This window comes from Myxine glutinosa, chromosome 8, assembly GCF_964187855.1.
Source record: "Myxine glutinosa chromosome 8, kmMyxGlut1.1, whole genome shotgun sequence".
Classification (NCBI taxonomy): Eukaryota; Metazoa; Chordata; class Myxini; order Myxiniformes; family Myxinidae; genus Myxine; species Myxine glutinosa.
In genome coordinates, this window is record NC_136268.1 from 10,459,833 (window position 1) to 10,475,200 (window position 15,368).

The window sequence follows — 15,368 nt, forward strand, 5'->3', positions numbered from 1 at the left end:
GATATCCGAAGCAATGATGGATTCCACGACCTTGCTGATTATTGGGAGCAGGCTGTAGGTTTAAAGGAAAATAAGGAAATTACATGAAAAACTTAAGATGGATACATGCATGCATAGATGGATACATACATAGATGGATGGATACATGCATAGATGGATACATGCATGGGATGGATGGATACATGCATAGATGGATACATGCATGGGATGGATGGATAGATGGATACATGCATAGATGGATTGATACATGCATAGATGGATACATGCATGGATGGATGGATACATGGGATGGATGGATACATGCATAGATGGATACATGCATGGGATGGATGGATACATGCATAGATGGATTGATACATGCATAGATGGATACATGCATAGATGGATGGATACATGCATAGATGGATACATGCATGGGATGGATGGATACATGCATAGATGGATTGATACATGCATGGACGGATTGATACATGCATGGATGGATGGGTATTTGTATGCATGGATGGATTGATACATGCATGGATGGATGGATACATGCATGGATGGATGGATACATGCATGGACGGATTGATACATGCATGGACGGATTGATACATGCATGGATGGATGGGTATATGTATGCATGGACGGATTGATACATGCATGGATGGATGGATACATGCATGGACGGATTGATACATGCATGGGCTGATTGATACATGCACGGACGGATTGATACATGCATGGATGGATGGGTATATGTATGCATGGACGGATTGATACATGCATGGAGGGATTGATACATGCATGGACGGATTGATAAATGCATGGACGGATTGATAAATGCATGGACGGATTGATACATGCATGGAGGGATTGATACATGCATGGACGTATTGATACATGCATGGACGTATTGATACATGCATGGACGGATTGATACATGCATGGACGGATTGATGCATGCATGGACGGATTAATACATGCATGGACGGATTGATACATGCATGGACGGATTGATACATGCATGGACGGATTGGAACATGCATGGACGGATTGATACATGCATGGACGGATGGATACATGCATGGACGTATTGATACATGCATGGACGGATGGATACATGCATGGACGTATTGATACATGCATGGACGGATTGATACATGCATGGACGGATTGATGCATGTATGGACGGATTGATACATGCATGGACGGATTGATACATGCATGGACGGATTGATACATGCATGGAGGGATTGATACATGCATGGAGGGATTGATACATGCAAGGACGGATTGATACATGCATGGACGGATTGATACATGCATGGACAGATTAATACATGCATGGACAGATTGATACATGCATGGACGGATGGATACATGCATGGACGTATTGATACATGCATGGACGGATTGATGCATGCATGGACGGATTGATACATGCATGAATGGATTGATACATGCATGGACGGATGGATACATGCATGGACGTATTGATACATGCATGGACGGATGGATACATGCATGGACGTATTGATACATGCATGGACGGATTGATACATGCATGGACGGATTGATGCATGCATGGATGGATTGATACATGCATGGACGGATTGATACATGCATGGACGGATTGATACATGCATGGAGGGATTGATACATGCATGGACGGATTGATACATGCATGGACGGATTGATACATGCATGGACGGATTAATACATGCATGGACGGATTGATACATGCATGGACGGATGGATACATGCATGGACGTATTGATACATGCATGGACGGATTGATGCATGCATGGACTGATTGATACATGCATGGATGGAGAGATACATGCATGGACGGATTAATACATGCATGGACGGATTAATACATGCATGGACGGATTGATACATGCATGGACGGATTAATACATGCATGGACGGATTGATAAATGCATAGACGGATTGATACATGCATGAAGGGATTGATACATGCATGGACGGATTGATACATGCATGGAGGGATTGATACATGCATGGACGGATTGATACATGCATGGAGGGATTCATACATGCATGGACGGATTGATACATGCATGGACGGATTTATACATGCATGGATGGATTGATACATGCATGGACGGTTTGATACATGCATGGACGGATTAATACATGCATGGACGGATTGATACATGCATGGACGGATTGATACATGCATGGACGGATTGATACATGCATGGACGGATTGATGCATGCATGGACGGATTGATACATGCATGGACGGATTGACACATGCATGGATGGATGGATACATGCATGGACGTATTGATACATGCATGGAGGGATTGATACATGCATGGGCGGATTGATACATGCATGGACGGATTGATATATGCATGGACGGATTGATACATGCATGGACGGATTGATACATGCATGGACGGATTGATACATGCATGGACGGATTAATACATGCATGGACGGATTGATACATGCATGGACGGATTAATACATGCATGGATGGATTGATACATGCATGGATGGATTGATACATGCATGGACGGATTGATACATGCATGGACGGATTGATACATGCATGGATGGATTAATACATGCATGGACGGATTGATACATGCATGGATGGATTGATACATGCATGGACGGATTAATACATGCATGGACGGATTGATACATGCATGGACGGATTGATACATGCATGGACGGATTGATACATGCATGGACGGATTGATACATGCATGGACGGATTGATACATGCATGGACGGATTGATACATGCATGGACGGATTGATACATGCATGGACGGATTGATACATGCATGGACGGATTAATACATGCATGGATGGATTGATACATGCATGGATGGATTGATACATGCATGGACGGATTGATACATGCATGGACGGATTGATACATGCATGGATGGATTAATACATGCATGGACGGATTGATACATGCATGGACGGATTGATACATGCATGGACGGATTAATACATGCATGGACGGTTTGATACATGCATGGACGGATTGATACATGCATGGACAGATTGGAACATGCATGGACGGATTAATACATGCATGGACGGATTGATACATGCATGGACGGATTGATACATGCATGGACGGATTGATACATGCATGGACGGATTGATACATGCATGGACGGATTGATACATGCATGGACGGATTAATACATGCATGGACGGATTAATACATGCATGGACGGATTGATACATGCATGGACGGATTGATACATGCATGGACGGATTGATACATGCATGGACGGATTGATACATGTATGGACGGATTGATACATGCATGGACGGATTGATACATGCATGGACGGATTGATACATGCATGGATGGATGAATACATGCATGGACGGATTGATACATGCATGGACGGATTGATACATGCATGGACGGATTGATACATGCATGGACGGATTGATACATGCATGGACGGATTAATACATGCATGGACGGATTGATACATGCATGGACGGATTGATACATGCATGGAGGGATTGATACATGCATGGACGGATTGATACATGCATGGACGGATTAATACATGCATGGACGGATTGATACATGCTTGGACGGATTGATACATGCATGGACGGATTGATACATGCATGGACGGATTAATACATGCATGGACGGATTGATACATGCATGGAGGGATTGATACATGCATGGACAGATTCGAACATGCATGGACGCATTAATACATGCATGGACGGATTGATACATGCATGGACGGATTGATACATGCATGGACGGATTGATACATGCATGGACGGATTAATACATGCATATGGGTGATGGAAGAATGCATGGACAATACATGGATGGATGATGATGATGATCAAAGCACCATGTAACATGTTTAAAGTCTTTGACATGACTCGGTCTGGGTTCACACCGTCAAAGTCCTGCACTCGCAACGGACATTATAACCATTTCTAGCATTACGTGCTTCGCCTTCGCGTCTGTTTGGGTGTAAATGTTCGTCTTGAGGACAATTTCCGTTTTTCAGAATCTTTCCTTTGTGAAGGCTTCACACGAGATGTTAAATGATGTGAAGAATGTAAACGAAGCATGATGACTGAAACGATTTATGTTTTCACTTTTATTGTTAAAGTCCCTACTATGTAACTTGCGTTTTAAATTAGAGCCATGGCGGTGTAATTAGTAGCAGTATATTGTGCGGCTGTTTTATTTTTCAAGCCTCAGGTTGATTACTTGTTATTGAGCGTTGGGTCGATGTTACTCATCGCTCGATCTCAACCAATCTCTGCTGATCAAACCGGAACTCTGAATCACGAGCCACGCCCCTCATACCGGAAGTCGTTCATGAAACCAGAAGTGAGTTTGTTTTCATCGTGTTGTGGTGTTTCCGCCGGAGTTCACAAGAAAATCGAATCATTGTCCTTTCTGTCGGTAAGGAAGTTTCTCTCATTGCATTTATAACGTTTCTAACATCACCATTTCACATTTGTCTCATAATATTCGGATTCGGTGAAGAAAGTGATCCCTAGTCTTTTCTTCGTTGTAACACCGAATTTTAATGTGTTTACATTGTTGAGAAGAGCAGACTTGTGGAAAGTGGAATAACTCATTTAGACTGAATTAAGACTTCATTTATACTTAAATTCATTTGTCGTTTTGCCTTCAATTACTTCATGTTAAAGACTTCTAGTCATCCACCAGTCATCCACCAGTCATCCACCAGTCATCAACCAGTCATCCACCAGTCATCCACCAGTCATCAACCAGTCATCAACCAGTCATCCACCAGTGCAGTGGCACCAGTCATCCACCAGTCATCCACCAGTCATCCACCAGTCATCCACCAGTCATCCACCAGTCATCCATCAGTCATCCATCAGTCATCCACCAGTCATCCAGGTCAGTCATCCACCTGTCATCCACCAGTCATCCAGGTCAGTCATCCACCTGTCATCCACCTGTCATCCACCAGTCATCCACCAGTCATCCACCAGTCATCCACCAGTCATCCACCAGTCATCCACCAGTCATCCACCAGTCGTCCACCAGTCGTCCACCAGTCGTCCACCAGTCGTCCACCAGTCGTCCACCAGTCGTCCACCAGTCGTCCACCAGTCGTCCACCAGTCGTCAACCAGTCGTCAACCAGTCGTCAACCAGTCGTCAACCAGTCGTCAACCAGTCGTCAACCAGTCGTCAACCAGTCGTCCACCAGTCGTCCACCAGTCGTCCACCAGTCGTCCACCAGTCGTCCACCAGTCGTCCACCAGTCGTCCACCAGTCGTCCACCAGTCGTCCACCAGTCGTCCACCAGTCGTCCACCAGTCGTCCACCAGTCGTCCACCAGTCGTCCACCAGTCGTCCACCAGTCGTCCACCAGTCGTCCACCAGTCGTCCACCAGTCATCAACCAGTCATCAACCAGTCATCAACCAGTCATCAACCAGTCATCCATCAGTCATCCACCAGTCTACTGCTAAAAACACACTTCCTGATGTCTTGTCTGCTCTTCTTCTGTGACAACTTCCGTGAGTGACCTCTAGTTGAATATGTCTGGCTTGAATAAATGACTGGGTTCGATCCTGATCTTGAATGAAGGACTGGGATCGATCCTGATCTTGAATGAATGACTGGGATCGATCCTGATTTTGAATGAATGACTGGGATCGATCCTGATCTTGAATGAATGACTGGGATCGATCCTGATTTTGAATGAATGACTGGGATCGATCCTGATCTTGAATGAATGACTGGGATCGATCCTGATCTTGAATGAATGACTGGGATCGATCCTGATCTTGAATGAATGACTGGGATCGATCCTGATCTTGAATGAATGACTGGGATCGATCCTGATATTGAACGAATGACTGGGATCGATCCTGATATTGAATGAATGACTGGGATCGATCCTGATATTGAATGAACTAGGGCATGCCCGTACTATATATATATCTAAAAGTATATCCCCCCCCTCTATTTACATGCAATGGTTTGGTCCAAAGCGAACGGCTTGCGAGTACGGTGACAATCCCCCCCCTCTATTTACATGAAATGGTTTGGTCCAAAGCGAACGGCTTGCGAGTACGGTGACAATCCCCCCCTCTATTTACATGAAATGGTTTGGTCCAAAGCGAACGGCTTGCGAGTACGGTGACAATCCCCCCCCCCCCCCTCTATTTACATGAAATGGTTTGGTCCAAAGCTAACGGCTTGCGGAGTTTGGTAAAGAAATCGCCATCGCGTGCACAAATGCGCAGGAAAGCGAATGAATCGCAAATTAGTTTTAATTAGTTTTAAAACATAGTTTAACGCCCGAGCGAGTTTAACGCAATCGCAAATCGCATCGCAAAGCGAAAGAATCGCAAATTAGTTTTAATTAGTTTTAAAACATAGTTTAACGCCAACATAGTGCCAACATAGTTTGCCGACGGGAAATAAATGAATACGCTCTCGTACGTGGGTGCCCGTTCCTTGCCAAAAAAAAAAAAAAACGCTACCCGTACGCTGTACCCCGCCCGTACGCCCGTAAACAAAAAAAACAACGCTCTTCGCTTCCGCCCTTCGCTCTGACTGAATTGGGAGAAATAATGCGCATAAGAAATCGAGAAATTATTATTTTCTCCGGAAGAAATCGAATTACGAACCGTAATGGCGCACGCGCTGGGCTGGGCTCGCTCTCACATCGGCCACGCCTACGCAACAAAGCGTTCTGTGATTGGCTGCCGGAAGTGAAGTCTTCACTATCCGGAAGGTCGCAAATCGCAGTTACGATGAATCGCAAATTAGTTTTAATTAGTTTTAAAACATAGTTTAACGGCAACATAGTTTGCCGACGGGAAATAAATGAATACGCTCTCAAATGTGCCATCCGAGGCAGAGTCTGTTCGCCACGTTCGGCACACGTGATAGCTCGCTGCTCTCTGATTGGTTGAATCGTTTTTTGGACATAGCTCGGTAACCACTTGTCCGATTAATTTAAAACCTTGAAAAGGCACATCCTCGGGTCCCCAGCAATATACCTGGCAAGTTTCAAGTATATCGGACCGGTAGTTGTCGAGAAACAGCGGTCACAGACAAACATACATACAAACATACAAACATACAAACATACAAACATACAAACATACACACAGAGATTGCTGGAATTATAGATAGATGACTGGGATTGATCCTGAATTTGAATGAATGACTGGGATCACTCCTGATCTTGATGGAATGACTGGGATTGATCCTGAACTTGAATGAATGACTGGGATCACTCCTGATCTTGATGGAATGACTGGGATCGATCCTGAACTTGAATGAACTAGGGCATGCCCGTACTATATATATATCTAAAATTATATCCCCCCCCTGTATTTACATGAAATGGTTTGGTCCATTCGCAAAGCCAAAGCGAACGGCTTGCGAGTACGGTGACAATCCCCCCCCTCTATTTACATGAAATGGTTTGGTCCAAAGCGAACGGCTTGCGAGTACGGTGACAATCCCCCCCCTCTATTTACATGAAATGGTTTGGTCCAAAGCAAACGGCTTGCGAGTACGGTGACAATCCCCCCCCTCTATTTACATGAAATGGTTTGGTCCAAAGCGAACGGCTTGCGGAGTTTGGTAAAGAAATCGCCATAGCGTGCACAAACGCGCAGGAAAGCGAAAGAATCGCAAATTCGTTTTAATTAGTTTTAAAACATAGTTTAACGCCAACATAGTTTGCCAACGCGAAATAAATGAATACGCTCTCAAATGTGCCGTCCGAGGCAGAGTCTGTTCGCCACGTTTGGCACACGTGATAGCTCGCTGCTCTCTGATTGGTTGAATCGTTTTTTGGACATAGCTCGCTAACTACTTGTCCGATTAATATGAAACCTTGAAAAGGCACATCCTCGGGTCCCCAGCAATATACCTGGCAAGTTTCAAGTATATCGGACCCGTGGTTGTCGAGAAACAGCGGTCACAGACAGACACACAGAGATTACTGGCATTATAGATAGACTAGGGCATGCCCGTACTATATCTATATCTAAAATTATATCCCCCCCCTCTATTTACATGAAATGGTTTGGTCCAAAGCGAACGGCTTGCGAGTACGGTGACAATCCCCCCCCTCTATTTACATGAAATGGTTTGGTCCAAAGCGAACGGCTTGCGAGTACGGTGACAATCCCCCCCCTCTATTTACATGAAATGGTTTGGTCCAAAGCGAACGGCTTGCGAGTACGGTGACAACCCCCCCCCCCCTCTATTTACATGAAATGGTTTGGTCCAAAGCGAACGGCTTGCGAGTACGGTGACAATCCCCCCCCCCTCTATTTACATGAAATGGTTTGGTCCAAAGCGAACGGCTTGCGGAGTTTGGTAAAGAAATCGCCATCGCGTGCACAAACGCGCAGGAAAGCGAATGAATCGCAAATTAGTTTTAATTAGTTTTAAAACATAGTTTAACGGCAACATAGTTTTCCAACGTGAAATAAATGAATACGCTCTCAAATGTGCCGTCCGAGGCAGAGTCTGTTCGCCACGTTCGGCACACGTGATAGCTCGCTGCTCTCTGATTGGTTGAATCGTTTTTTGGACATAGCTCGGTAACTACTTCTCCGATTAATATGAAACCTTGAAAAGGCACATCCTCGGGTCCCCAGCAATATACCTGGCAAGTTTAAAGTATATCGGACCCGTGGTTGTCGAGAAACAGCGGTCACAGACATACAGACATACAAACATACAAACATACACACAGAGATTACTGGAATTATAGATAGATGACGGGGATCACTCCTGATCTTGATGGAATGACTCGGATCGATCCTGATCTTGAATGAATGATCTTGTATTCAATAATCATATCAACCCTCCTCCTCCTTCTGCAATAGAGGAAGTTTACAGGGCGAGTCATAAGTCCCAGGACACAGTTTTAGCTTCCTATGCAAGATTTGTTCATATAATTTACCAGGGTGAGTCATAACTCTCAGGACTAATAACATATTACTGTAACAACAGTAAAACCTAATAACAGGAGCAATAAATACATATAGTAATACAACAATTACATTACCTCCTTAGACATCGAGTGTATCCGTATGACAGTCCGTCACTGTCATGGCACGAGATAATTTTTCTCCACATGCGGTGTAAAAACTGACACAATATACCATGAGTTATGGTGCCAAAATACCATGTGTTATGGTGCCAAAATACCATGTGTTATGGTGCCAAAAAAAATAGAGACAAAAGGTCTGAAGGTGAATATCGGAAAAACGAAGGTGATGGCAAGTGGTAAAGCATGTGGTGAGGTGGAAAGAACTGGGAAGTGGCCGTGTGCTGTGTGCAGGAATGGCGTCGGAGTGATTTCCATTCAATGTACAATGTGCGCTGAGTGGGTTCATCAAAAATGTAGTGGTTTGAGAGGGTCATTAACCAGTGTGGCAGCTGCATTCAAGTGTAAGGTGTGCACAGAGGGAGCTGCAGATGGAGGAAATGTTGAGTTGGATCTTGGAGATGGCGTGAAGCTGGAAGGTGTGAAAACATTTTGTTACTTAGGAGACATGCTGAATGGAGAAGGTGGATCAGAATCGGCAACGGTTGCTCGAGTGAGATATGCATGGAAGAAGTTTCGGGAACTGAATGGCGTGCTGACGAGGAGGGGAGTGTCGTTGAAGCTGAAGGGAAAGGTGTATGCTGCATGTGTGAGAAGTGTTATGATTTATGGGAGCGAGACGTGGGTAATGAACGTAGAGCAGCAACGAAGGCTGGAAAGGGTGGAAATGCGAATGGTTCGGTGGATGTGTGGAGTATCGTTGAGAGAGAGGAAGACAAATGATGAATTACGAAAGATGATGGGAATAGAGCCTGTGATGGATGCTGTGAAGAGAAACAGTTTGAGATGGTTTGGTCATGTGTTGAGGAAGGATGAAAGTGACTGGTTGAGAAGAGTGATGGAAATGAATGTAGAAGGAAGTAGAGGACGGGGAAGACCGAGAAAGACTTGGCTAAAGATGATGGACGAAGAAATGCGGGCAAGGGGGTTAACAAGGAGAGATGCAGAAAATAGGGCAAAATGGAGAAGATTGTCATGGTGACCGCAAGGCGAACCCCCGCTCTTGCAGGGAAAATGGCCTTAAAATGCCTGTTGTTCTTGTTGTATGGTGCCAAAATACCATGTGTTATGGTGCCAAATGTTTCCTGAATGTGTTGTTTCAGTTCATCAACAGATGCCATGCGATGTTCTCCAACCTTAACTTTAACATACCCACAGAGCATAGTCACAAGTGGTCAGGTCAGGAATGTGCGGTGGCCACGGAAGTGTTGGCAAAGACCTGCCAATCCAACGGTTAGGAAAAATTTGATTGAGGTAATTTTGTACCACACGTGCATAATGCACAGGTGCCCCATCCTGCTGTAAATAAATCTCATGGGCTAGTCCACGTCGTTCAAGTTGATGTGTGAGGTAATTCTCAAACATATTGTCGCGCGACTCCCGGTTAACACCAGAAAGTTTCGGATGGACCGAAACGGATTTAATGGAGGCGATAACCAAACACGGATTTTGCTATCTAATGCGGGAGGGAGAAGGAAAATGGAAGGCTGCGGCAAAAGCTTACCTTCAGCGCACCGACGTAGCCCCGGTTCTGATCTGATCCTGTAAGAGGATTAATGAACTTGACAAACACGAATCAGAATGTACAAAAATATAGATTTATTCATGGACCCCGAAACAATGAAATGCGACGGCAATGAAATAAAAGTAACTCATTTGGGATCCCACACTACACTGACTTCAGAAACAAAACGAGGGAATATGAATACGAAAGAAAATGTCTGGTTGTGTAAAGTGTAAACGCGGAGCTCGGCTTATCTGGCTCTTGTCGTCTTGTCTCCGCTGCCCACACGCGGCTTCGTTCGGCCCCGATGCACCCACGAGGTCCCACACTCCAGCACCACAGCACCGAGCACCACGAGGTCCGTGCACCAAGCACCACACGTCCATCGCAGGGCAGCGGCTCCAAGCGAGGCCGGTCCTCCCACACGATCGGCCTGCCACGTCCCAGTCAGCTCTCCCGAAGCAAACGTGCCAGCAAGCGAACTCCACTCGGACTATATTTCACCTCAACTCGGGCTGCGCAAGACGAAGTGCCGGATGTCCAAAACAGGCTAGCTGCGCGAACAAGAGCACCAACCGCAAGGGACGCAAGGGCTGCAAGAACGCACGAACCACCAGAGACTCTCGAGACCAACGCAAATGGTGCAAGACTCACTAACTAATGTAGCAAGACTCACTCTCTCTCTCTCTCTCTCTCAACCTCTGTCTCTCCTTCTTAATGGCGTTCGGCGCTCTCTTAAATAACCTTGCCGGTGACGTCACGTCAGCCTTGGCGCGCTACCCAATCAGTGCGCTCCACTGACTCGCCGACTGGAGGTTCACGCCTACCGCGCCACCCCAACTCTCGTCCCCTGTTCTGTGGTCATAGCGCGTGGTACTCAATGTGGTTAGGCCTGTCGGAGGTGTAATTGGTGGCGGCGCCCATCGGCGGTGCCCCGGCCTGGTTTCCCTGCCTGTTCGTCTTTCACAGTCATGTCAGGGAAGGGCGTTATTTAGTGTTGCGCGAGGGACCTATCTATGGTGTCTTCAGGTGTGCATTGCCATAAGGAACAAAGGTTTGGCTGACCATGTGAGACACACAGGGGCGCTACTCTTTAATCCCTACTCTACTTATCACTCGAACCTCCTGGTAGGTTCACAAGTATACTCCTTACCCGACAAAACGCCTACGCATGAAACTTATTACAAGTCAGATTCCTTACCGCGACACGAATACCTACCTACACATATCTATCTGGCTCTACATATCACTACCCCCACCGACATAACAATATGTACATATGACTGCTGGTTGACCAACACATCAAAAAAGTATGGACCAATGAGGTGGTGGGCAGATAGCACTACCCACACCATAACATGTGGTGGATGGTCTTGCATGAGCATCACTCTAAAAGTGAACATTGCGTGGAAATGAACTGAGATAAACAGCAAACTCATCACTAAACATAACCTTTGACCTTTTAGGAATTGTATCAAAGTGCTGCAGCTCTCTGTCACGAGCTGTCATCCTATTTTCATGATCTGCATTTGAGAATTCGCAAATGGCAGTTGGTTTATCTGGTTTCATGTGAAGATCTTCTTTCGTTGTGCGATGTAACGATGAATATGAAACACCCAACTTTACAGAACGTTTCCGTAATAATTTTTTGGGAGATCTGAGAACGGATATTTTAATGTTTTGAATTCCCAAATCACGAATTGTTGGTTGTCTGCTGCGCTTGCTGTCGAATACACTTCCAGTCTGGAATTCCTTTTTTTCCCCCAATGATGAAGATTCGATTTTGACGGTGCTGTTTTTCCAAAATACTCCTCAGTCTTATTGCACCTGTTTCATTGTTGTGTTGGTGTTTCTCCTCTTGTGCTACCACACCACTGCTACCCGCCTCGCTTTCACTGTCAATGCACTGGTGTCCGCCATCTTGGTTTAATGTATCATTTGTATAATCTGAAAAAATAACAGTATAAATACATGGTCTAAAGTCTAAACAAAGCTCCACACGGTCTCCACGTTTTTCGAAGTTAAGTCTGTTCACAATTGTATTTTGTCGAAACTGTATTTATCTTTCGGTGTGTGAAGTTATTGTGTGCAACTTTGGTCGTTTCTCGGTGTTTATCTTTCATAAATTGATCGTCTGCCGTGTCGCGAGCAAGGCCTTTGCCGCGTCGCGAACGATTTGAAATCGAAGTTAAGTGATTGTTCCCATTTGTATTTTCGTTAAAACTGTATTTATTTATGGTGTTGTACGTATATTGTGTCCCGACGAAGATTTTTCGTTGCAAATCTTTCATACCTGTATTGAAAATCGTGTTAATTCGTGTCGTGTCTTGAGGCCTTGTACAGTGTACACTGTACAACCTTGAGGCTTTGTTTTTCTCTCAGCGGTCCGTCGTTTGTGATCCAATAACTTTCGTTCTCTGTATTCCCAGTCTTTTCACCCATAGCCTACTTCCTTGTGTAAATCGCAACTCAAAAAAAAAAAACAAAAAAAAAACATTTCCTTCTCTGTTCTCATTCGTTTATTCATTCTTATTCGTTCGTTCGTTCTTCGACCACGTGTTTCTCCCCCATTTCCCCAGATAGTTTTCACTGTTATTAACCTTCAATGTTTACACTTTCCCCTCAAGTTATGTATTCCATCATATTTTATAACACCTTTTTCTTCTTCTTCTTTAAAAGGCCGCTTTCGACTTGCTCACCAAATCAATTCATCCCAAAAAAAATATCCATCTCCTATAGTGCCTTTTTTCTACATTCCCTAAACTCTCCTGCACTCCATCCTCCATCCAGCGTCCTTAAACGTATTTTTAACTCAAAGGTCACAAGAAACCCATTTTGCAATAAATGTTCGTTTCCCATAAATCGTACACTTTCTAAAATCCAATCTCACCCCTCCCCTCCAAATCTTCCCCATAACCCCTCCCCTCCAAATCTTCCCCATCACCCCTCCCCTCCAAATCTTCCCCATCACCCATCCCTTTCAAATCTCCCCCCTTGCCCCCTCCCTCCTAAACTACCCCCTCACCCCTCCCCGCCAAGACGCCCCCTCGCCCCTCCCCTCCTAGACTCTTGCCTCACCCCTCCCCTCCAAATCTCCCCCATATCCCATCCCTTTCAAATCCCTCCCCTTGTCCCTTCCCTCCCAAACTCCCCCCTCACCCCTCCCCTTCAAATCTCCCCACCCTCATTGCTTCTCAATTTCCCCCCTCTCACTCCCCCTCCTCAAAGCATCCTCCCTGCTTCTTCCCCCTTCCAACTCTCACCTCCATCTCCCCCAACCTTCTGCCTCGCTCTTCCCCCTCCTCAAATAACACCTCATTGTGCCTCACCCAATCACCATCAAACCTTTTGTCCGCCCCATCCTTCCCTTTCTCCAAGCTATTCTGAAATCTCTGACACACCTTCAACAGCTCTCCCTACCTCTTCCACCTCTTCCACATCTTACCCTACCCCTCCTCCCCCCTGTTCTGTATCTGATGCTCCCCCTTCCTCTTCATTAACGGGATGGACCTCAAACATCCGGGGCCTTCGTTCAAACTTAACTGATCTCTCCATACAGGTTGCTTCTGTCAAACCAGACGTGATCTGCTTAACAGAAACTTTCCTCCTTTATGATGTCTCTGATTCCTTAGTATCTCTCCCGGGCTACTCCCTCCTCCGGTATGATAGACCTGAGCCTCGTCCTGGAGGCGGGGTTGCTATCTTTATCAAAAACTCTCTTCCTCACTCGCCCTGCACTGCACTCTCTCCACCTCACCCCCAGGAATACCTCTGGCTACGGCTTCCCCTTCGCTCCCACCTCTTGTTCATATGTGTGTTGTACCGTCCACCAAACAGTGATGACTCCATCTACATCTCGCTGTCTGATAATATGGACCAACTTCTATCTACTCATTCCAACTCTCTCTTCCTCATATGTGGTGATTTCAACTGTCATCATGCCAGTTGGCTGGGTGTGGGTACCTCTCTCACCAGCCATGGCTCCTCAGCAAAGGACTTCTGCGACTCACTGGGACTGACACAATCTGTCAATTTCCCGACCCGGATCTCAGTCAACGGAACATCTTCTCTTCTGGACTTGGTTATGACTAACTTCCCTGAAAATGTCTGCTGCTCTTCTTCTACTCCAATCGGATCATCTGATCATGTCCTTGTTAAAATGGACATCTCTCTGACCATCCTCAGGGAGCCTGCTCAGCGTCGACGAGTCTGGCATTTCACTCAGGCCAACTGGCACGGTCTTCAAGCAGCCATCAATCATCTGGACTGGTCTCCCATCTCTACCACCTCTGACATCAACTCATCCTGGGAATTCTTCCAAAGTAAATTGCTCTCTCTCATGCACAGATTTATCCCATCTCGTCTTCAGTTGTCATACCCTTCCTCCCGTCCATGGTACACGGAATCTTGTGGTGAGGCTGTTGCCCAGAAACAACTTGCCTTCGTCTCCTGGAAAGCAAATCCAACGGAAGGAAATCTCATTTCCTTTCACAAAGCCCGAAACAAGTGTGTGTCCACCCTCAGGAGAGCCAGGAAACAATATCTCTCCGTTCTCAAGACCGAACTCTCTTATCTGTCTCCCTCTTCCAAATCCTGGTGGCGTCTGGTCAAATCCGTTTCTGGTGTTTGTTCCCCCTCCATCCCCTCCCTTACCTCAAACGGCTACACAGCTGACTCCGCACGTGAAAAAGCTGAATGCCTCAACTCTGTGTTTGCCTCTAAATCTTGTGTCCCAAACCCATCCCTCTCTGTACCCACCATACCCA

At 45.7% G+C, this 15,368-nt stretch overlaps 1 protein-coding gene across 1 annotated transcript in view; it reads left to right on the top strand.

Moving 5' to 3' along the window:
* The first annotated feature begins 4,305 nt into the window (after positions 1-4,305).
* The window catches only part of DNTTIP1 (deoxynucleotidyltransferase terminal interacting protein 1), an 84,464-nt gene continuing 73,401 nt past the window's right edge, over positions 4,306-15,368 (top strand). Inside the window, exon 1 of the mRNA XM_068123928.2 lies at positions 4,306-4,434. The gene's annotated coding sequence lies outside the window, so the exon portion shown is untranslated. The remainder of the gene's footprint in view (positions 4,435-15,368) is intronic.